Here is a 23887-nt window from a genome sequence, read left to right on the forward strand (position 1 = left end):
ATCTAACAAGGGGAGGCCACGTCATTGGGATCACAGATTTACTTCAAACTTTGTACAGCTTCAGTAAGCCATTTAAAGGCACATTCGCACACTGAGCGGTTATTTAGGAAAAAGTCGTAGTTATAAGTTGAAAAATAAAGATACATTAAAAAACCACAGATGAAATCCACGGCTATGCAAGCATTGCCTGCAGCCGCTGGAAAACAGAGGAAGAATTACGATTGTCAGATGACGAAAGTATATGTTCCTTTTTGTTTGATAGGTCCTGTAGAGATAGGACGTGTGTGGCACACCGCCATTAGCATTGTATTATTTCAATATTTTATTCACGAGTTGCAATCACCGTCACTCGTAATCACGTGATGTAAATGTATTTGTAAATTATGTTTCTATCTCAATATAATTATTACTAATCAATGTATGTTTTATTTTGTGTCACTAGTTATTTGTAAGATTGTTGGGTGTCTTGGCTTGGCAAAGAAAGGATCCGTAAAGTGAAAAGATAGTCGTCCAGCACGATCCATCGACGTCTTCGGGTGCTGATCTTAAATACGAAGTCCGATCAAAGATGCCTTGCAAAAGTAAAGTTTGTAAAATATCAAACATAATTAATATTGCGTACTGTTATCTCTCTTCCGTGTGTGTAAAGTTCAGATACGAAAAAGACCATTTATATTTATAGGCATTAAAACAACATAATCTACAGGTAGTAAGGAACACTACTCTGGCAACTCCAAGAAAACCGCAAGAGAACTTTTACGCGTCTGTTACGTAACAGAAGTATCTGTGAGTAGGTATCGGTCGTTAGAGTTGCTCGAGGGGTAGCTGATCGAGTTTCATAAGACGAACTTGTATAAGACAACGGCTCTATTCCCGCTCAAGCCCCGCTCAGTTAGGTGTGTTTGCCCTTAGAAACTCTGAACATTCCCTTTAAATGCGGGAAAACTTAATTAATTCGATGTGATGGATGGCGTCCCAATCTATGTTTACCATGTTTGTATAACAAATACCATCCTGCAACATGTGATGTAGAGATCACATCCGACGAGTAATTGTACATTACTCAGGTGGTCTGGCACATTGTGACTTACTACACTCCTGGAAATTGAAATAAGAACACCGTGAATTCATTGTCCCAGGAAGGGGAAACTTTATTGACACATTCATGGGGTCAGATACATCACATGATCACACTGACAGAACCACAGGCACATAGACACAGGCAACAGAGCATGCACAATGTCGGCACTAGTACAGTGTATATCCACCTTTCGCAGCAATGCAGGGTGCTATTCTCCCATGGAGACGATCGTAGAGATGCTGGATGTAGTCCTGTGGAACGGCTTGCCATGCCATTTCCACCTGGCGCCTCAGTTGGACCAGCGTTCGTGCTGGATGTGCAGACCGCGTGAGACGACGCTTCATCCAGTCCCAAACATGCTCAATGGGGGACAGATCCGGAGATCTTGTTGGCCAGGGTAGTTGACTTACACCTTCTAGAGCACGTTGGGTGGCACGGGATACATATACATGCGGACGTGCATTGTCCTGTTGGAACAGCAAGTTCCCTTGCCGGTCTAGGAATGGTAGAACGATGGGTTCGATGACGGTTTGGATGTACCGTGCACTATTCAGTGTCCCCTCGACGATCACCAGTGGTGTACGGCCAGTGTAGGAGATCGCTCCCCACACCAAGATGCCGGGTGTTGGCCCTGTGTGCCTCGGTCGTATGCAGTCCTGATTGTGGCGCACACCTGCACGGCGCCAAACACGCATACGACCATCATTGGCACCAAGGCAGAAGCGACTCTCATCGCTGAAGACGACACGTCTCCATTCGTCCCTCCATTCACGCCTGTCGCGACACCACTGGAGGCGGGCTGCACGATGTTGGGGCGTGAGCTGAAGACGGCCTAACGGTGTGCGGGACCGTAGCCCAGCTTCATGGAGACGGTTGCGAATGGTCCTCGCCGATACCCCAGGAGCAACAGTGTCCCTAATTTGCTGGGAAGTGGCGGTGCGGTCCCCTACGGCACTGCGTAGGATCCTACGGTCTTGGCGTGCATCCGTGCGTCGCTGCGGTCCGGTCCCAGGTCGACGGGCACGTGCACCTTCCGCCGACCACTGGCGACAACATCGATGTACTGTGGAGACCTCACGCCCCACGTGTTGAGCAATTCGGCGGTACGTCCACCCGGCCTCCCGCATGCCCACTATACGCCCTCGCTCAAAGTCCGTCAACTGCACATACGGTTCACGTCCACGCTGTCGCGGCATGCTACCAGTGTTAAAGACTGCGATGGAGCTCCGTATGCCACGGCAAACTGGCTGACACTGACGGCGGCGGTGCACAAATGCTGCGCAGCTAGCGCCATTCGACGGCCAACACCGCGGTTCCTGGTGTGTCCGCTGTGCCGTGCGTGTCATCATTGCTTGTACAGCCCTCTCGCAGTGTCCGGAGCAAGTATGGTGGGTCTGACACACCGGTGTCAATGTGTTCTTTTTTCCAATTCCAGGAGTGTATATTATCGAATAACGTCATTCGCATCACTGTTTATCGAGATGCGACTTGGCGTTCCCAAATGGAAAATAGTCAAATAACATATGAAATTCACTACAACGTCCTGAAAATGCGCGTGAGTTTTTTCATTATGTCGTTGTTGTTGTTGTTGTGGTCTTCAGTCTTGAGACTGGTTTGATGCAGCTCTCCATGCTACTCTATCCTGTGCAAGCTTCTTCATCTCCCAGTACCTACTGCAACCTACATCCTTCTGAATCCGCTTAGTGTATTCATCTCTTGGTCACCCTCTACGATTTTTACCCTCCACGCTGCCCTCCAATGCCAAATTTGTGATCCCTTGATGCCTCAGAACATGTCCTACTAACCGGTCCCTTCTTTTTGTCAAGTTGTGCCACGTACTCCAGTTCTCCCCAATTCTATTCAATACTTCATCATTAGTTATGTGATCTACCCATCTAATCTTCAGCATTCTTCTGTAGCACCACATTTCGAAAGCTTCTATTCTCTTCTTGTCCAAAATATTTATCGTCGATGTTTCACTTCCATACATGGCTACACTCCATACAAATACTTTCAGAAACGACTTCCTGACACTTAAATCTATACTCGATATTAACAAATTTCTCTTCTTCTGGAACACTTTCCTTGCCATTGCCAGTCTACATTTTATATCCTCTCTACTTCGACCATCATCAGTTACTTTGCTCCCCAAATAGCAAAACTCCTTTACTACTTTAAGTGTCTCATTTCCTAATCTAATTCCCTCAGCATCACCCGACTTAATTTGATTACATTCCATTATCGTCGTTTTGCTTTTGTTGATGTTCATCTTATATCCTCCTTTCAAGACGTTATCCGTTCCGTTCAATTGCTTTCCCAAATCCTTTTCTTTCTCTGACAGAATTACAATGTCATCGGCGAACCTCAAAGTTTTTATTTCTTCTCCATGGATTTTAATACCTACTCCGAATTTTTCTTTTGTTTCCTTTACTGCTTGCTCATTATACAGATTGAATAACATCGGGGAGAGGCTACAACCCTGTCTTACTCCCTTCCCAACAACTGCTTCCCTTTCATGTCCCTCGACTCTTATAACTGCCATCTGGTTTCTGTACAAATTGTAAATAGCCTTTCGCTCCCTGTATTTTACCCCTGCCACCTTCAGAATTTGAAAGAGAGTATTCCAGTCAATTTTTCATTATATTACCTCTTAAATATATAAATTAAATAATGAGACCAGTGATGAAATAATAAATATAGTCTAGAAAATAAGTGTTGGCATGATTCGACCCTCTTGCACAACGCAAACGCTAAGCACTTTTTTTTAATCTCATTTTGTTCGTCCGCAGCTCGTGTCTCGTGGTAGCGTTCTCGCTTCCCGAGCACGGGGTCCCGGGTTCGATTCCCGGCGGGGTCAGGGATTTTCTCTGCCTCGTGATGACTGGGTGTTGTGTGATGTCCTTAGGTTAGTTAGGTTTAAGTAGTTGTAAGTTCTAGGGGACTGATGACCATAGCTGTTAAGTCCCATAGTGCTCAGAGCCATTTGAACCATTTTTTTCATTTTGTTCGTTGCATTTGTTTGGGACGGACGTCCCATGACACCCGTTCAGGTTCATCGTTGATCCATTCACTCAGTTTATTGTTACAGAGGGTGACTAACCTCACCGAACACACTTTTTTTCATTTTTGTTCGTTGTTGATCGTTGTGTTTGGTCATTGCGGACGTCACATGACATCCATTAAAGTTCGTTTTATTGATCCTTGCACTCAGTTTTTTTATTACAGAGGCCTACCTGCCCTCTGACCGGACGCGCTGAGCTACCGTACGGGCTAACGCACTGAGCTACCGTGCTGGCGGCTTTCGAGCCCACTTGACCACAATGACTTCATACAGGCAGCTCTTCGCACAAATACGTCAGCTCCGTAATAGACGCGTAAAATTCCTACTGCGATTTGCTAGTAATTGCCAGAGTAGTGCACCTTACTGTTTCCACATTATGTTGTTCTAATGGCCTACTAAAGGTGTACAAAGTCTGAAGTAAATCCGTGATCCCAACCTCGTGGCCTCCCCTTGTAAATTCGAAGATCAATCTCAGGCAGTGATTATCCGTTAATTCAAAAATGGTTCAAATGGCTCTAACAAGTGAGCACTATGGGACTTCATCAGTCGCCTAGAACTTAGAACTACTTAAACCTAACTATTCTAAGAGCTTCACACACATCCATGCCCGAGGCAGGATTCGAACCTGCGACCGTAGTGGTCGCGCGGTTCCAGACTGAAGGGCCTAGAACTGCTCGGCCACACCGGCCGGCTATTCGTTAATTCGACTACTTTGTTGAACACACGAATTTATTAGAAATTACTGCAGCTATCACATAAAAATCAACAACTGTATTACAGCCACGTGAATTTTGTTTCTAGGACACTTGATGTTGCTTTAATGCACCCAACACGACACACGGGCAATATACACTCCTGGAAATTGAAATAAGAACACCGTGAATTCATTGTCCCAGGAAGGGGAAACTTTATTGACACATTCCTGGGGTCAGATACATCACATGATCACACTGACAGAACCACAGGCACATAGACACAGGCAACAGAGCATGCACAATGTCGGCACTAGTACAGTGTATATCCACCTTTCGCAGCAATGCAGGCTGCTATTCTCCCATGGAGACGATCGTAGAGATGCTGGATGTAGTCCTGTGGAACGGCTTGCCATGCCATTTCCACCTGGCGCCTCAGTTGGACCAGCGTTCGTGCTGGACGTGCAGACCGCGTGAGACGACGCTTCATCCAGTCCCAAACATGCTCAATGGGGGACAGATCCGGAGATCTTGCTGGCCAGGGTAGTTGACTTACACCTTCTAGAGCACGTTGGGTGGCACGGGATACATGCGGACGTGCATTGTCCTGTTGGAACAGCAAGTTCCCTTGCCGGTCTAGGAATGGTAGAACGATGGGTTCGATGACGGTTTGGATGTACCGTGCACTATTCAGTGTCCCCTCGACGATCACCAGTGGTGTACGGCCAGTGTAGGAGATGGCTCCCCACACCATGATGCCGGGTGTTGGCCCTGTGTGCCTCGGTCGTATGCAGTCCTGATTGTGGCGCTCACCTGCACGGCGCCAAACACGCATACGACCATCATTGGCACCAAGGCAGAAGCGACTCTCATCGCTGAAGACGACACGTCTCCATTCGTTCCTCCATTCACGCCTGTCGCGACACCACTGGAGGCGGGCTACACGATGTTGGGGCGTGAGCGGAAGACGGCCTAACGGTGTGCGGGACCGTAGCCCAGCTTCATGGAGACGGTTGCGAATGGTCCTCGCCGATACCCCAGGAGCAACAGTGTCCCTAATTTGCTGGGAAGTGGCGGTGCGGTCCCCTACGGCACTGCGTAGGATCCTACGGTCTTGGCGTGCATCCGTGCGTCGCTGCGGTCCGGTCCCAGGTCGACGGGCACGTGCACCTTCCGCCGACCACTAGCGACAACATCGATGTACTGTGGAGACCTCACGCCCCACGTGTTGAGCAATTCGGCGGTACGTCCACCCGGCCTCCCGCATGCCCACTATACGCCCTCGCTCAAAGTCCGTCAACTGCACATACGGTTCACGTCCACGCTGTCGCGGCATGCTACCAGTGTTAAAGACTGCGATGGAGCTCCGTATGCCACGGCAAACTGGCTGACACTGACGGCGGCGGTGCACAAATGCTGCGCAGCTAGCGCCATTCGACGGCAACACCGCGGTTCCTGGTGTGTCCGCTGTGCCGTGCGTGTCATCATTGCTTGTACAGCCCTCTCGCAGTGTCCGGAGCAAGTATGGTGGGTCTGACACACCGGTGTCAATGTGTTCTTTTTTCCATTTCCAGGAGTGTATTTACCGACAGCCTATGCAGGAAAAGTGTGCAACGGCACCAAAACTTGATTCTTCACACAGCTGCTGTAACGCAGCTTCTCTGGAATGGAAAGTGTCCGTTTGCTGTAATGCGGCACAGCCTCTCCTAGGTAATGAGCAGGCTGCTACGCAACTGACACGCGCTACTTTACCGTTCTCAACATAACTGTCGGACGCTACGAATCAATTACACACTGCGCAACGCCTCCGGTACCTGTTGCAGTAAACGGAGCGCGTCGCAAATGTCAGCGGTTTGTTTACAGTGTGGACAACGGCGCAATGCGCTCCGCGCCAGGTGGGCAGTGTCTGAATTCCTCCGGCATCAGCTGACGGCCGTGGGGCCCGACATCCGCCAGGAGGGAGAGGGTAATGGCCGCCGGTTCACCTTCCAGTATGTGTCGCACCGGACACTAATCGACCCATTCTCCGTGGATAATCAGCGGCAATTCCTCTGGCCAACAGGATCTCCGCGACAAACATTGCACAACGGCCGCGCAACAAAGTGTGCTTTCTTTTTTGCCGCACCTGTCCACCTAAAGCACTGCTAACTGCTAACGGTGTGGTGAGGCTGCAGATTTTAGTATCGTATTATGTTAAAAGTCGCTCGCATAAATTAGTGTTCTAAAGGAATGAGTTAAGACTCTGTAACTGCGTTTGGGGGAATAGCAGTTCGAATCTCCGTCCAGCGAAGCCAGCTGCACTTGGCGTCAAACATGTATATGTGGGAGGATGCGAAATCACTACCACCGAAGTAGTTGCTGTAATGAGGTGGCTTGCTTGCACGCAGCAGCTATACAAACTCGCACAGGACCAAATAGGGCTAGGCGACATCTAGGGCAGAAACAGATGGCGGCACATATTGGCAATAATTTACAGTGACTGATGAAAGACATTTATATTTGTATGTATAATGACAATGTTGTTTGTCTTTTCGTTTTTGTTACACAGTGTGACAGTTACTGAACTGTACGAAATAAAATAGTCATAATTTCTTAAAGGTTTGTGTTAGGACGTTCAAACTGTATGGTTGGCCGGGCATAATGGGAATTAGTATATGTTGTGTGGCTTGGTTTCGAGAGGAAGCCCACTTTCATTTGGATGGGTTCGTCAATAAACAAAATTGGCGCATTTGGGGTACTGAGAATCCGCATTTCGCGATCAAGAAGACTCTTCACCTTCAACAGGTGACTGAGTGGTGTGCAATGTCCAGTCATGGAATAATTGGTGAGACATTCCTTGACGGCACGGCGACTACCAAACGGTACGGGAAGGTTTGAAAGATTATTTTATTCCCATTATCCAAAGTGACCCTGATCTAGACAAGATGTGGTTCACGCAAGACGGAGCTCGACCCCATCGAAGCAGGAGAGTGTTTGATGTTCTGGAGGAGCGCTTTCGGGACCGCATTCTGGCTGTGGGGTACCCAAAACAACAAAAATAATATCTGAAGGCTGAAAGCCTGAAAAGTCACAGTAAACAGAAAATTCCAAAATCGAATGTCCATTCACTAAGTGTGTGACAGTCAAAACCCCAGCAGACGAGCAAAAATTCCGAAGGGATGCACAGAAGTCCGTCGTATTACCGATGAAAGACGATGGTAAATATACAAAGTCCAATTGCTGGTCATGGCGTTGGAGGCCATGTCTCATCGGGGTAGAGGCCACAAATGGTGTCGGTTCGTAGCTGGCAGCTCCTGGAGGCGAAAGTTGATGTGGACGTCGTTGTCATCGTTACTGCGGATCCACAGTGAGAGCCTGATTGTGGAAATGCTTTCGCGATTGGAACCTCAGTCGGTGTGAACCACTGGATCACAGCCCAGGCACTGGCCTAAATATTTCCCGGTAGCCAGGATACTGCAGGTACTACTTCTGGTCACACGATCCACGGAGGAGAAAAGGTCCGCGGGGCCAGCGACCTGTGGCTGGAGTTTGGTACCCACCTGGTAGCTGGGCAGAGCATGGCCATCCTTCGTCTCTCGTCTGAAGAGCTGTCCTCTGCGGGATCTGTGCCTACATTATCCGCCCGTGTTGGTGGTTGCTGGCTGAGGAGGGCAAGGCCTCAACACTGCAGAGCCACTATACCATGGAGATTCTCTGCAGCCCATTGATGGGTGTTGTGTTGGCTGACAGTACTGCCTCTCATTAAGGCAGCTGCATCTGTGAAATTGGTGAAGTCCCAGCACAGAGCTGCAACGAATCAGAGACAAGACCGTCGGCTGGGAGGCATGACCATAGGTAACGGGGCCTGTGCCTATTGCGAGTGATGTGGACAGGGGCAGTTGTGATGGTCGTCTCGGTTACCCAATGCTGGTGGGCCACATGCTTGGTGGTGATAGCACGATCACAGTCATAGATATTTTATCTCCACCGTCAAGAACGTTCCGTGGAACGAATTTCCAGTCACGTGAGTACATGATCTTTCTAGATCCTTCTCCTCGCAGCGATAGTTTCCTGCAGTTTTACCCCGTTTAGCAAAATCACCCTGTCTATACAGAGAGTGGAGAAAAATAATATGATAATGGGATCAGTGCAGGTTATGGGACGTTGAACTGGGCAAAATGTTCCGCATAGCCAAAAGTCGGAGAATGCACCATTATAGGGCTACGGCTATAAAACAACAGTTCAATCACCGACGTGTGTGCATTTAAACTTACTTGGCCCATCTAATGCATCTAATATTAAACAGGTCCGCAGCTCGTGGTCTTGCGGTAGCGGTCTCGCTTCCCGCACACGGGGTCCCGGGTTCGATTCCCGGCGGAGTCAGGAATTTTTCCTGCCTCGAGCTGACTGCGTGTTGTTGTGACGTCTTCATCATCATCATTCATCCCCATTACGGTCGGAGGAAGGCAATGGCAAACCACCTCCGCTAGGACCTTGCCTAGTACAGCGGTGCGGGTCTCCCACACCGTCCCCTACGCTCCTCGGAGTATGGGACTTCATCATCATACTAAGCAGACCAGTTACTAATTACATCAGCTGAAACTGTTAAAGCGTCACAGCTAGGCGAATTCTTGACCATGGCCGGTTACGTTAGACGCGAATTTTCTGCTACATGACCTTGGTAAGGCTCGACTATAATAACACGCACGCTAAAAGCACTGTAACGCCACAATATTGACGGCAGCGCCGTAGTCGGACAAAACCGCTCTGCTGGACACAACCAAACACATTCACTAGCCGGATAAACTTCTACGCCCTCGTCGCCGATTGGCTGACGTTCTAAGGTCGTAGCCTCACAGCGGTGTGTTTTCCTATGGTTATCGGCACTGGCATATTTTCATGTCGCTGTGCGGGAATACGTAGCAGGCATCTTCGACAACAAGTGTATTGGTCGTGGATCGCCTGCCGCCTCGGATTACCGCCGACTTGAACCCGTTCGATTTTTATATGTTGGTGTATTTAAGAAAGTTTCATGTATTTCGATTCAACTTCTTCTTCTAGATACTAAATCACACAGCGAACAGCAAACGCTGTGTGCACCTGCAGCATTGGAAGCGGTTGCCATTCCTCCACACCTTTGAAGAAATGGCCAACATCGAGTTCATGTGTGGGCACGCTAATAGCAACATACGGGAGGCAACATGATTGTATCACGAAGGGAATTCTCAGAGGAGACATCCAGGAAATACTGGTCACTAGATCCCACGAGGGCCTGAGTGTGACTGGTTCATTTAAACGCAACATACAACAAGCACCTAGGCCAACAACTTCGTTGGCACCATGAATGGAAGAGCGAGTATTACAACAAGCGGACGCAATGGCGGGTACAGGTACTGGTAGGATTGCTGCAGCGGAACACGTTTCGCCCTCCACCATACGGCGGATATTACACATGAAGCACAGTTGTTCCTAAATCACGTGCAAAGCGGGCAAGCCCTGATTGGGAATGATCCGCTGTTCCTCGTGCACGTGTTATTTACAGACGAAGCAAGCTTTACCCCACACGGTATTACGAACATCCACAACATACACGTTTGGGCTTATGAGAATCCACGTGCTACCATTGAGACCGCACATCGTCGGGGATTTCTCGTCAACGTTTGGGCAGGTGTCATTGGTGACAGGCCGATACGGCCACATTTTCTACTTCGCCGACTTACTTGCTGCGTGTACATTTCCTCCAAGACAAGCTAATCGACTGCACTTATGATCTTCCTGATGGCGAAAGAATGAGTATGTGGTGCATACACGGTGGTGCACCGGCACACTTTCTATCGAATTTAAGACCTAGTGATAATTTCGATGAACTCAGAGAATGCATTGTCGCTGGCTGTCAGCGTATTTGGAACACGCCTGGAACTTTTGGACCTGTGCGCGCATCTAAGAGGAGGTGCTGAAGCCCGCCTTCAAGTGAACAGTGGCTGTCTGTTCAAATGGTTCAAATGGCTCTGAGCACTATGGGACTTAACATCTGAGGTCATCAGTCCCCTAGAACTTAGAACTACTTAAACCTAACTAACCTAAGGACATCACACACATCCATGCCCGAAGCAGGATTCGAACCGTAGCAGTCTCGCGGTTCCAGACTGTAGCGCCTAGAACCGTTCGGCCACTCCGGCCGGCGCGGGTTCTGCCTCGTGTGTCGCTGCGATCTTGGTCGCGCACGCACATTCTGTAACTCAATATTCGCATTCACATCTTCCACAACGCTGGAAGCACTCGCTACTACGGTGGTGCTATGAGCACAACGACAAACGTTACTGTCTTTCCTGTTAAAACTGTACAGGTAAAGTGGATATGGGCCACGTCCCGTTACCCAATGTGCGGGCCCCTGACTTCAGTTTACATGGCCAAGAGCGAGCCGTTCTCCAGTGTACAGGAACAGTTGGTAAACGTTTAGAACCGTCTCAGTATTGTCCCAGTCGTTCTGCCAAGTACCCGCTTTCAAGTTCAGGTTGTTACCCTTCGTCTAAGATTTGTTGCATTTTCGTCAAGCCCCATTTGCGTAGCCAGTAGGAACCTGCACGATATCTTACCGTAACGTCTATTGGATAGGTTCCGAGGATCACCAGTAGGGCACGGTTGGCGTGGTGACAAAGGCCACTGTGAGTCTGAGGGGCACACCCCTTTGTACGCTCCGCAATATTTGCCTGTTGTGAGCGCACTCAAGTCTGTGCCCCCAAATACTTGCTGCCCAAACACTTTCTGTGTAGCCTGTGATGAACGTGAAAATGGCATCGTGATAGGTTCTCACTGCTTGCAGCGGTAGCATGTAGTTTGCTATTGAGATGCGATCAGTTTAGGGCACAATGTTGCTTACGTCGTTTATGATTGTGGTATGGCTTGATCGATTGTGTGGTGATACAGGTGCTTTCTAATCTAACTCTAGTACATAATGAAAGTTGACTCTTAAGTACACTACTGGCCATTAAAATTGATACACCAAGAACAAATACAGATGATAAACTGGTATTTCTTCGACAAATATATTATACCAGAACTGACATGTGATTACATTTTCACGCAATTTGGGTGCATAGATCCTGAGAAATCACTACCCAGAACAACCACCTCTGGCCGTAATAACGGCCTTGATACGCCTGGGCATTGAGTCAAACAGAACTTGGATGGCGTGTACAGGTACAGCTGCCCATGCAGCTTCGACACGATACCACAGTTCATCAAGAGTAGTTACTGGCGTATTGTGACGAGCCAGTTGCTAGGCCACCACTGACCAGACGTTTTCAATTGGTGAGAGATCTGGAGAATGTGCTGGCCGGGGCAGAAGTCGAACATTTTATGTATCCAGGAAGGCCCGCACAGGGCCTGCAAAATGCGGTCGTGCATTATCCTGCTGAAATGAAGGGTTTCGCAGGGATCGAATGAAGGGTAGAGCCACGGGTCGTAACACATCTGAAATGTAACGTCCACTGCTCAAAGTACCGTCAATTCCAACAAGAGGTGACCGAGACGTGTACGCAATGGCACCCCATACCATCACGCCGGGTGATACGCCAGTACGGCGATGACGAATACACGCTTCCAATGTGCGTTCTCCGCGATGTCGCCAAACACGGATGCGACCATCATGATGCTGTAAACAGAACCTGGATTCATCCGAAAAAATGACGTTTTGCCATTCGTGCACCACGGTTCGTCGTTGAGTACACCATCGCAGGCGCTCCTGTCTGTGATGTAGCGTCAAGGGTAACCGCAGCCATGATATCCGAGCTGATAGTCCATGCTGCTGCAAACTGTTCGTGCGGATGGTTGTTGTCTTGCAAACGTCCCGATCTGTTGACTCAGTGATCGGGACGTAGCTGCACGATGCGTTACAGCCATGCAGATAAGATGCCTGTCATCTCGACTGCTAGTGATACGAGGCCGTTGGGATCCAGCACGGCGTTCTGTATTACCCTCCTGAACCGACCGATTGCATATTCTGTTAACAGTCATTGGATCTCGACCAACGTGAGCAGCAATGTCGCGATAAACCGCAATGTCGCGATAAACCGCAATCGTGATAGGCTACAATCCGACCTTTATAAAAGTCGGAAACGTGATGGTACGCATTTCTCATCCTTACACGAGGCATCACAACAACGTTTCACCAGGCAACGCCGGTCAACTGCTGTTTTTGTATGAGAAATCGGTTGGAAACTTTCCTCATGTCAGCACGTTGTAGGTGTCGCCACTGGCGCCAACCTTGTGTGAATGCTCTGAAAAGCTAATCATTTGCATATCAGAGCTCTTCGTCCTGTCGGTTAAATTTCGCGTCTGTAGCACGTCATCTTCGTGGTGTAGCAATTTTAATGGCCAGTAGTGTATTATGTACGTGGTTTTCTGTGAGGCTATTGTTAGTTTGTCGTACACACACCACCGCTACATCGGGGAGAGTACCACATTCACCACTTCCTCCTTCTAAGCTCTTGAGCTCCCCGACACCATAGCCAAGACGTCATATGCATACACCCCGTCGACTGGGTCGTCTCATTTCATTTGGCTGAAGAGTGGTTCGACTGCAAAATCACAAAAATATTGGGCCACAAATCGACCCCTATGGAGCACCTTTTGATAGTTGTTTTTATTTTTGTTCCAGCTGACCAACCCACAATACTACGCCTCAGTACTCGATGAAACTGCAGTATGGACGCTGGGGGCGTCCGGGTAAACAAAGCGTATCACCATAATTTGTCAAAAGCTCCCTCGATGCCAGTTAATATTGCTATTGCGTACGTTTTGTTACACACGTCTATCGTTTCATTCGACTTCTTAAATGAATATTCTTCCTATGAAACTTCCTGGCAGATTAAAACTGTGTGCCCGACCGAGACTCGAACTCGGGACCTTTGCCTTCCGCGGGCAAGTGCTCTACCAACTGAGCTACCGAAGCACGACTCACGCCCGGTACTCACAGCTTTATTTCTGCCAGTACCTCGTCTCCTACCTTCCAAACTTTACAGAAGCTCTCCTGCGAACCTTGCAGAACTAGCACTCCTGAAAGAAAGGATATTGCGGAGACATGGCTTAGCCACAGCCTGGGGGATGTTTCCAGAATAAGATTTTCACTCTGCAGCGGAGTGTGCGCTGATATGAAAATTCCTGGCAGATTAAAACTGTGTGCCCGACCGAGACTCGAACTCGGGACCTTTGCCTTTCGCGGGCAAGTGCTCTACCAACTGAGCTACCGAAGCACGACTCACGCCCGTTACTCACAGCTTTACTTCTGCCAGTACCTCGTCTCCTACCTTCCAAACTTTACAGAAGCTCTCCTGCGAACCTTGCAGAACTAGCACTCCTGAAAGAAAGGATATTGCGGAGACATGGCTTAGCCACAGCCTGGGGGATGTTTCCAGAATGAGATTTTCACTCTGCAGCGGAGTGTGCGCTGATATGAAACTTCCTGGCAGATTAAAACTGTGTGCCCGACCGAGACTCGAATTCGGGACCTTTGCCCTTCGCGGGCAAGTGCTCTACCAACTGAGCTACCGAAGCACGACTCACGCCCGTTACTCACAGCTTTACTTCTGCCAGTACCTCGTCTCCTACCTTCCAAACTTTACAGAAGCTCTCCTGCGAACCTTGCAGAACTAGCACTCCTGAAAGAAAGGATATTGCGGAGACATGGCTTAGCCACAGCCTGGGGGATGTTTCCAGAATGAGATTTTCACTCTGCAGCGGAGTGTGCGCTGATATGAAACTTCCTGGCAGATTAAAACTGTGTGCCCGACCGAGACTCGAACTCGGGACCTTTGCCTTTCGCGGGCAAGTGCTCTACCAACTGCAAGGTTCGCAGGAGAGCTTCTGTAAAGTTTGGAAGGTAGGAGACGAGGTACTGGCAGAAGTAAAGCTGTGAGTACCGGGCGTGAGTCGTGCTTCGGTAGCTCAGATGGTAGAGCACTTGCCCGCGAAAGGCAAAGGTCCCGTGTTCGAGTCTCGGTCGGGCACACAGTTTTAATCTGCCAGGAAGTTTCATATCAGCGCACACTCCGCTGCAGAGTGAAAATCTCATTCTGGAATATTCTTCCTATTCTACTCGTAAAACCAAACTGGCACTCATTAAGTCCTTGAAGCTCCCTGTGCGAGTGTATCCAGTGACTGAGGAACGTTTCCTGATCCTTTGTAAGCGTGTTAATCAAACAGACTGTAGACGCCACACATTCGTGCAATTAATTCGCATAGCTGGGCAATGGATCCACCTTCCTCTGTGCGGGTGCAGAAAGGCATCCGATCTCCTGTGGGAATCTCCGAGTAGAGACCATGGATGAAGTGGACAGGGACTGCAGGTAGGTGGCGCTCGGTGAGAATGTGGATCAGTCATTACGAGTGCCGAGACAGTCTGCGCTGTTGCGATAACGCTTTGTCCCCGATAGCACTGTGCTTAACGCAACAGCCTAGCAAGCGGGAGATCCCGGGTTCGAATTCCGGTCCGGCACACATTTTCACTCGTTGCCGCTGATTCTGCGTAATGTCCCGTTACAGCTGATAGCAGTGATCTCCTCCCTCCCTCTTCCTTTCTCCCTCTCTTCACTTTGAGTTTACATGTAATCAAACAGATTACTCTACAGCTTTTTGGATCAGCAGCATCTTTATCCTCAGGACTTTTTTATTACAACAGATATAATTTCCAGCTAGCGGGTATCCTACCCAATTGAAACGTCCCCTTTGAACAATTATACAAGACTGTGCTTTAACTGACACACAATATTTTTTAGCGCAACGCAATCTGACTTTCAATAATCCCTACAAAAGAATGGCCCTGTCTAATATTAACCTATACGTTTCACAAATCACTTACCTCACAAAAATCTTCGCTACTCGAACTACTGCAATACAGCGAGCGCCACTACTGCCAGCTAAATAAAAGATTCAAACAAAGGAAGGCACTAACTACTGATAGGCATAGTTAGCAAATGAAAGATTTTAATAGAGAACAAACACTGTATTTACCTTAATAGTCATATTATATATAGCAGTTCATGACAGTCTTACAAATTTCAAAACTCCGCCATCTCTCTCCCCACATCCACCACTGCTGGCGGCTCACCTCCAACTGCGCAACGCTACGCTCTGTTAACGTCCAGCTGCCGCTGCCCAACACTACAATAGCAGACAACAACGCAATCGTAATTTCTGTTTAAAAATGTTCCCTAGGTTCTAGACTGGATATTTAACTTCAAACATTGTTGCATGTTAACAGTTTCTTAAGTCTGACAAAGCATACTAGAAATTTGAAGTGAAAAGTTTTATGGCAAAGACAAAGTTAAAAAGCAGATTATCCTTCAATAAACGGTTTTACATGTGAAATGTGGTGTAAACCTTTACTCTTCCTAGTACGCAAACTTTCAACTGAAAAGCAATTGTCATGTTTTATACGTCGGTAAGGAATGCTAAACCTTTTCTCAAGGTTAGCGTCTATCGCTCGCTGTATTGCAGTAGTTCGAGTAACGAAGATTTTTGTGAGGTAAGTGATTTGTGAAACGTATAGGTTAATATTAGACAGGGCCATTCTTTTGTAGGGATTATTGAAAGTCAGATTGCGTTGCGCTAAAAAATATTGTGTGTCAGTTAAAGCACAGTCTTGTATAATTGTTCAAAGGGGACGTTTCACAATGTTAAGGAAGTGTTCAGTAGTCTGGTTAGTATGGGCTCTATTTGTATTTTGAAGTGTTTGAGAACTTCGGCACTCATTCGCCTCGGTAGCTGCCGGGTTGGCGCAGAAGACTGCAAAGCGTTGGAGCCTGGGTACGATTCCCAGCAAGATCACAGATATTCTTCACTCGGGCACTGACTATTGTGTTGTTCTCGTTGTCGTACCGTCATAAGTGACACAAAAATCGCCTGAATGGCGTCACAAAACAAGTCTAAGCCTATGTAACTTCAGAACAGGCTATGCCTTAACCTTAATGATTATTCTGAATTGTCGAAGCACTCTGTCGTATCGTCTTCTCACTGTTGAGATGGCTGGATGGTCACTTCCCGAAAGGCAAGTCAAACGAAAAAAGTCTTTGGAGTGAATACTACACTACTGACCATTAAAATTGCTACACCACGAAGATGACGTGCTACTGACACGAAATTTAACCAAGGGGATACTGTGATATGGAAATGATTAGCTTTTCAGAGCATTCACACTAGGTTGGCGCCGCTGGCAACACCTACAACGTGCTGACATGAGGAAAGTTTCCAACCGATCGCTCATACACAAACAGCAGTTGACCGGCGTTGCCTGGTACAACGTTGTTGTGATGCCTCGTTTAAGGAGGAGAAATGCGTACCCTCACGTTTCCGTCTTTGATAAAGGTCGGATTGTAGCCTATCGCGATTGCGGTTTATCGTATCGCGACATTGCTGCTCGCGTTGGTCGAGATCCAATGACTGTTAGCAGAATATGGAATCGATGGGTTCAGGAGGGTAATACGAGACGCCGTGTTGGATCCCAACGGCCTCGTATCACTAGCAGTCGAGATGACAGGCATCTCATCCGCGTGGCTGTAACGGATCGTGCAGCTACGTCTCGATCCCTGAGTCAACAGATGGGGACGTTTGCTACACAACAACCATCTGCACGAACAGTTCGACGACGTTTGCAGCAGCATGGACTATCAGCACAGACAGGAGCGCCTGCGATGGTGTACTCAACGACTAACCGTGGTGCACGAATGGCAAAACGTCACTTTTTCGGATGAATCCAGGTTCTGTTTACAGCATCGCATCGCAGTGAACGCACATTGGAAACGTGTATTCGTCAACGCCATACTGGCGTATCACCCGGCGTGATGGTATGGGGTGCCATTGGTTACACGTCTCGGTCACCTCTTATTCGCATTGACCGCACTTTGAACAGTGGACGTTACATTTCAGACGTGTTACGACCCGTGGCCCTACCCTTCATTCGATCCCTGCGATACCCTACATTTCAGCAGGATAGTGCACGGCCGCATGTTGCAGGTCCCGTACGGAGCTGTCTGGATACAGAAAATGTTCGACTGTTGTCCTGGCCAGCACATTCTTCAGATCTCTCACCAACTGAGAGCGTTTGGTCAATGGTGGCCGAGCAACTGGGTCGTCACAATACGCCAGTCACTACTCTTGATGAACTGTGGTATCGTGTTGAAGCTGCCTGGGCAGCTGTACCCGTACACGCCATCCAAGCTCTGACTCAATGCCCAGACGTATCAAGGCCCTTATTACCGCCAGAGGTGGTTGTTCTGGATACTGATCTCTCAGGATCTATGCACCCAAATTGTGTGAAAATGTAATCACATGTCAGTTCTAGTATAATATATTTGTCCAATGAATACCTGTTTATCATCTACATTTTCTCTTGATGTAGCACCGAGCGAGGTGGCGCAGTGGTTAGCACACTGGACTCGCATTCGGAAGGACGACGGTTCAATCCCGCGTCCGGCCATTCTGATTTAGGTTTTCCGTGATTTCCCTAAATCGCTCCAGGCAAATGCCGGTATGGTTCCTTTGAAAGGGCACGGCCGACTTCCTTCCCCATCCTTCCCTAACCCTATGAGACCGATAACCTCGCTGTTTGGTCTCTTCCCCCAAACAACCAACCAACCAATCTTGATGTAGCAATTTTAATGGTCAGTAGTGTACCTAGTCTAGCAGTTTTTTCCGTATTTTAAAGTCGTTTTGAGAAGGACTACATTTTTTTCTTCAGCGAACGGTGTTCACTACTCGACCTACGCGTTTGTACCTACAGTTCCCAAACATCGTTGTCAAATGACCTGCCGAATAACATCTGAAGGTCCGTGACACTGTTCGCTGACGAAGCTGCTGCCTCTACAGCGACTGCAACGCCAGATAACTGTGGATAAATGGAGGAACACAGGTAGACGATCGACGTTTACCACAGGGTGCTGAGGTTGGCCCACAGGAGAGGCGTTGTGAATCACGGAAACAAACTCCCAGAGTATAAGTAAGTCGAGCAACATATTACTGACCCCTTTCCATCCCCTGCCCACATACGTCCTCCGAAATGGTCAATACAGGAAAGTAAGAGAAATTAGAGCCCAAATTGAGCTTCACCGAAAGTAATTCTTCCCGCGCTCTAAGAGGGGAAAACGATACAGGTAGCAGGAGAGCGCTCCACTGCACACAGTAAAGTGGCTAGTAGTGTACAGATGTAGGCTAGCGGTGCAGTGACGAATGGAGTCTGTTTACGACAGAAACGAGGGTCCGCGCGTGGATCACATAATTCACACCTGAGACGCGCTCCACTTTCCGCACGTCCAACCTGGCCTCGCCGTGGCCCACCGAAGTTTTCCACAGCGCAACTAACCTGTTTGCACGCTGGACGTACTTTTCTTCGTTACGAGAGGCTTGCTTAGTCACCTGAGGACGAAGCAGCCTAGTAGCACTGCACTCGTGGTAGCGATTCACGAGTCTGGAACGCTGTTCGGTCGGCGAGACGACAAAGAGTCATCAGTATGGCGACGGGAGCCAGAGGTCGTCTGGAGAGCAGCAGAACAGAGCACAATGTTTGTCGGCGCCGTTGTCCAGCTGATTCCAGGCAGAAGGCGAGCCGGCCGGGTTCGGCCTGGGAGAACCGTTGTGTAACCGCCCGCGTCCATAACCTAACCCCACTTCGTCACTCAAACCTGTTCCCGCGCCGCACTCTGCACTTGCGCCGAATGTTCTCGAACCATTACCACTCGTTATCTTTCCGATTCGCGTGGCCTTACAGCATTCTGAACAATAAGTGTTACTTGCTGTTCACTGCATCGGTGAGCTCTCGACATTTTATGCGCAAAAAGTGGAAAGGCGTCAGTTTGACCAAAAATTCAAATGAGGACTTCCAGTAAAGAGAAAATTGCCAGTCACCGAACCAACAACACAGTAACACAACAAGTAAAAGTAACAGATTACAAGGGAACAGCCAGCGGCGCGCAAAAAAGTTCAGATTTTTAATTTTGTGCAACGTGATTGCAAAGGGTGAACCAGCACCACTTGCAGAAACTGTTTTCTGCTTCCTTTTGTTCTCATACACAGGGTGTTACCGCAAGGGCGTGCAAAAATTTAACAGGACACTGAACAATTTGAGATAGGAAACTGGCGGCGGAGAAACCGCCTTAAGAAGATAACAGGAATAAACTTCCTGGCAGATTAAAACTGTGTGCCCGACCGAGACTCGAACTCGGGACCTTTGCCTTTCGCGGGCAAGTGCTCTACCACTGAGCTACCGAAGCACGACCCACGCCCGGTACTCACAGCTTTACTTCTGCCAGTATCTCGCCTCCTACCTTCCAAACTTTACAGAAGCTCTCCTGCGAACCGTGCAGAACTAGCACTCCTGAAAGAAAGGATATAGCGGAGACATGGCTTAGCCACAGCCTGGGGGATGTTTCCAGAATGAGATTTTCACTCTGCAGAGTGAAAATCTCATTCTGGAAACATCCCCCAGGCTGTGGCTAAGCCATGTCTCCGCTATATCCTTTCTTTCAGGAGTGCTAGTTCTGCACGGTTCGCAGGAGAGCTTCTGTAAAGTTTGGAAGGTAGGAGGCGAGATACTGGCAGAAGTAAAGCTGTGAGTACCGGGCGTGGGTCGTGCTTCGGTAGCTCAGTGGTAGAGCACTTGCCCGCGAAAGGCAAAGGTCCCGTGTTCGAGTCTCGGTCGGGCACACAGTTTTAATCTGCCAGGAAGTTTCATATCAGCGCACACTCCGCTGCAGAGTGAAAATCTCATTCTGGGAACAGGAATAAAGTTACATTACTGTGTACTTTTCTATTTAAGTTAGTTAACTGCAAATAACATAATTGAAACAATGAACTTATACCTTTTCTACTGTATCTTATAAAATTTACTGAAACTGACGGCCATCACCCTCAATGCAAGCATGACATGGGCGAACGAGATTCTGACGCACCCTGACAAAAATCCCTGGTGTATTTCGAATAACATCACAGGCAGCTACAACTGCTGCAACTAATTCCATCTTCCTAACCACTGGGGTCTCGTATACAAGAGACTTTGGATATCATAGGAAATAATCAAGGGCATTCAGGTCAGATGATCTTACAGGCCATGGAATAGGACCTCCCATCCCTTCCAATTCAGCGACCAGGAAATACTGTACCGGTACTGTTGTACCGTACATCTCTGAATAACACTGATTAATGAATGGATCTGTCGTTGATTCATAGCTCGTTCTGTCATGGGATAATGTGAATACGATACAACAGAGCCGTCTTATGGACAAGTAAACGAAACCTGCATCATCAGTTCCAGGTAGGCTCGTCCTCCTTGTTTCTTTCACGCAAATAAACAGCACAGTACGTGTACACTTGTACACAACCTAGTTGTAAGTAAGCTGGATATGAGTAATGGTAGACAATGCGGCAACAAGCTTACTTCCACATCTGCTTAAACTGGATTGTCCGACCCCAGATTTCCTATCCCAGAGTGTTCAGTGGAGCATTCACTATGTCCTGTTAAATTTTTACACAGTTACGAAAACACTCTGTGTAATACTTTGAATGTACAGCAAAGTTTGACTCTTATTACGTTGCGCCGACTTAATAGCTACAGAATTTTACTAGAACATTTTCAACCTTTGAAATATTTTTTTTCTGATAGATGCCGTAAACTGTCGTTAAGGCGTTTCTGTGGAAAACGCTTTCCCATGTATAACTCTCTAACATTGCAAAAATGGTTCAAGTGGCTCTGAGCACTATGCGACTTAACTTCTGAGGTCATCAGTCGCCTAGAATTTAGAACTAATTAAACCTAACTAACCTAAGGACATCAGACACATCCATGCCCGAGGCAGGATTAGAACCTGCGACTGTAGCGGTCGCTCGACTCCAGACTGTAGCGCCTAGCCGGCCGCGGTGGTCTAGCGGTTCTAGGCGCGCAGTCCGGAACCGCGCGACTGCTACGGTCGCAGGTTCGAATCCTGCCTCGGGCATGGATGTGTGTGATGTCCTTAGGTTAGTTAGGTTTAAGTAGTTCTAAGTTCTAGGGGACTGATGACCACAGATGTTAAGTCCCATAGTGCTCAGAGCCATTTGAACCATTTTTTTGTAGCCGGCGGAGTCTAACATTGCACTCCCGTATACCTTCCATCTCTACATAAAGGGTGATTCAGCTGCCCGTACGTATGTGCTTTACGCAATCCGCAACACCTTGAAATACCATACACAAGATTTTCGTATTTTCTCACTCGCTATGTACAATCTACTAGTCCTACAGAAAAGAATGAACAGTACGACTTCGTAGGAAAATTATTTTCATTAAAATTTGTACAGCGACACATTTTCGCTAGGAGCCGTAGTTCTCGAATTATTAGAGGAAAACTCACAAAAGTGACATTATGATGAGTTTTTCTTGAGTACCTCGAAAACCGTGTCCCGCAACGAAAGCGTATCCCAGTACAAAATATATGTGCATTAAATTTCCTACAAAAAGGTTCTGTTCATTTTTTCTGTAGGACTAATAGTTTGAGCATAGAGGTAGAGAATACGATAACCTTGTGTGTGCTTATTGAAGGCGTTGTGGGCTGTATAAAACCTATCGGTAAGGGCAACTGATCACCTTGTACATCTGTACAGGATATTCCAAGAGGCTATAAAAGATAACCCAAATCATCCATACTAGCCCATACAGAAATCCCAAATTAGCCATAAGAGTCTGTCCAACGCATTTCAAATCGAACATAAGAATCTATGCAGTGCATCCCAGATCACAGGAGAGCCTATACAGGGTGTCCCACATCTTCCATAACAATCTATACAAGGTTTCTGAAACATTCAGCAGCAAGAGATATACCGATGGTAGGGCGTTCTAGACTGAGTATTTCGAGATAGTAATGCATATTTCAGTCACGTTTTGTGAATTACTCGTGTCTCCTAAGAAACAACTGCCTGTCGCATCGAAGTGGATGAAAAATTACACACAACAGTCTGTGAGATGACCTCTGTGGTGTTTACCACTCTTTCCAATTCACGACATGTTGTCGAACATGGGCCGACACTCGTTACAGGAACCTGTAGGCATGCCTTTAACGAATGGCGTAGCTGAGTCTGGCACTCGGCAAGCAGAATGTCTGTACAGAGAAAAATTCCACAACTTGGGTCGTCCTAACTGGGACTAATTTATCATCTTGGACAGAAACTTACAAGAAATTAGGTTGTTCATGTCTTAATGACATGGCACATTGTAATTTGAAGACCTGTGAAGAAACATTAAAGAACATATACGTGTGTCTATGAAATGAACAGTTCAAAGAACACAGTGTAGAGGATACAGATAAGCAGTAATTACACCCCTATCGTAAGCAACCAAATTATGCAACTAAGTAAGACAGAGTAAATTATGCAACTAAGTGAGACAGAGTAAAGATTTCTCAGTAGATTATTTCGTAATACGTGGATAAAGGCGTTCAGTATTCTAAATAGCTGCTATAGGTACGTAGTATACAACATCACTTGCAGATTAGAATTAATTGGCCATTGGTTTCACATGGCAAGCATTTACTATGGAGTATCGTTCATAAAAAAAAATCATCGGCCGTGTTTCTCTGCCTATTTCTATAACAGATAAGCATACAGATTGAATGAACTGCATGGAAAAATGTAAGTAATCACATAATAATCTCGCGAAGTAGTTTTGTAATAAGGAATTACGTTTAAAGATAGAGTGATTTGCTGATTCACCCGCCACCTTGACAAACACAATATGTTGCTGAAGACGTGTGTGAATTCTTAAGGGACCAAACTGCTGAGGGCATAGGTCCCTAGACTTACACACTACTTAAACTAACTTATGCTAAGAACAACACACACACACATGTCCGAGGGAGAACGCGAACCTCCGGCGGGAGGGACCGCGCAATCCGTGACATGGCACCTCAAACCCCGCGGCGATGCTGAAGATGGCATGCTATATGGTCAGCTAAAGAAGATTTTACATAACATAACCATTTAGAGAATAAAGTAATATTCGCAATGGATAAAGATGGGCCAAATAAAACTGACCTGGAAAATATTTCACGCAACTTA

General features: G+C 47.5%; 1 protein-coding gene and 1 non-coding gene across 2 annotated transcripts in view; one reads left to right on the forward strand and one right to left on the reverse strand.

Moving 5' to 3' along the window:
- LOC126252856 (arylsulfatase I-like) overlaps window positions 1–23887 on the forward strand; it is a 281029-nt gene that overhangs the window by 147420 nt on the left and 109722 nt on the right. The gene's annotated exons all lie outside the window — the stretch shown is intronic.
- Window positions 13693–13767, reverse strand: Trnap-cgg (transfer RNA proline (anticodon CGG)). Its single transcript has one exon. It is a non-coding gene; the product is annotated as a tRNA-Pro (tRNA).

The sequence above is a fragment of the Schistocerca nitens genome, chromosome 4, assembly GCF_023898315.1.
Source record: "Schistocerca nitens isolate TAMUIC-IGC-003100 chromosome 4, iqSchNite1.1, whole genome shotgun sequence".
Lineage (NCBI taxonomy): Eukaryota > Metazoa > Arthropoda > Insecta > Orthoptera > Acrididae > Schistocerca > Schistocerca nitens.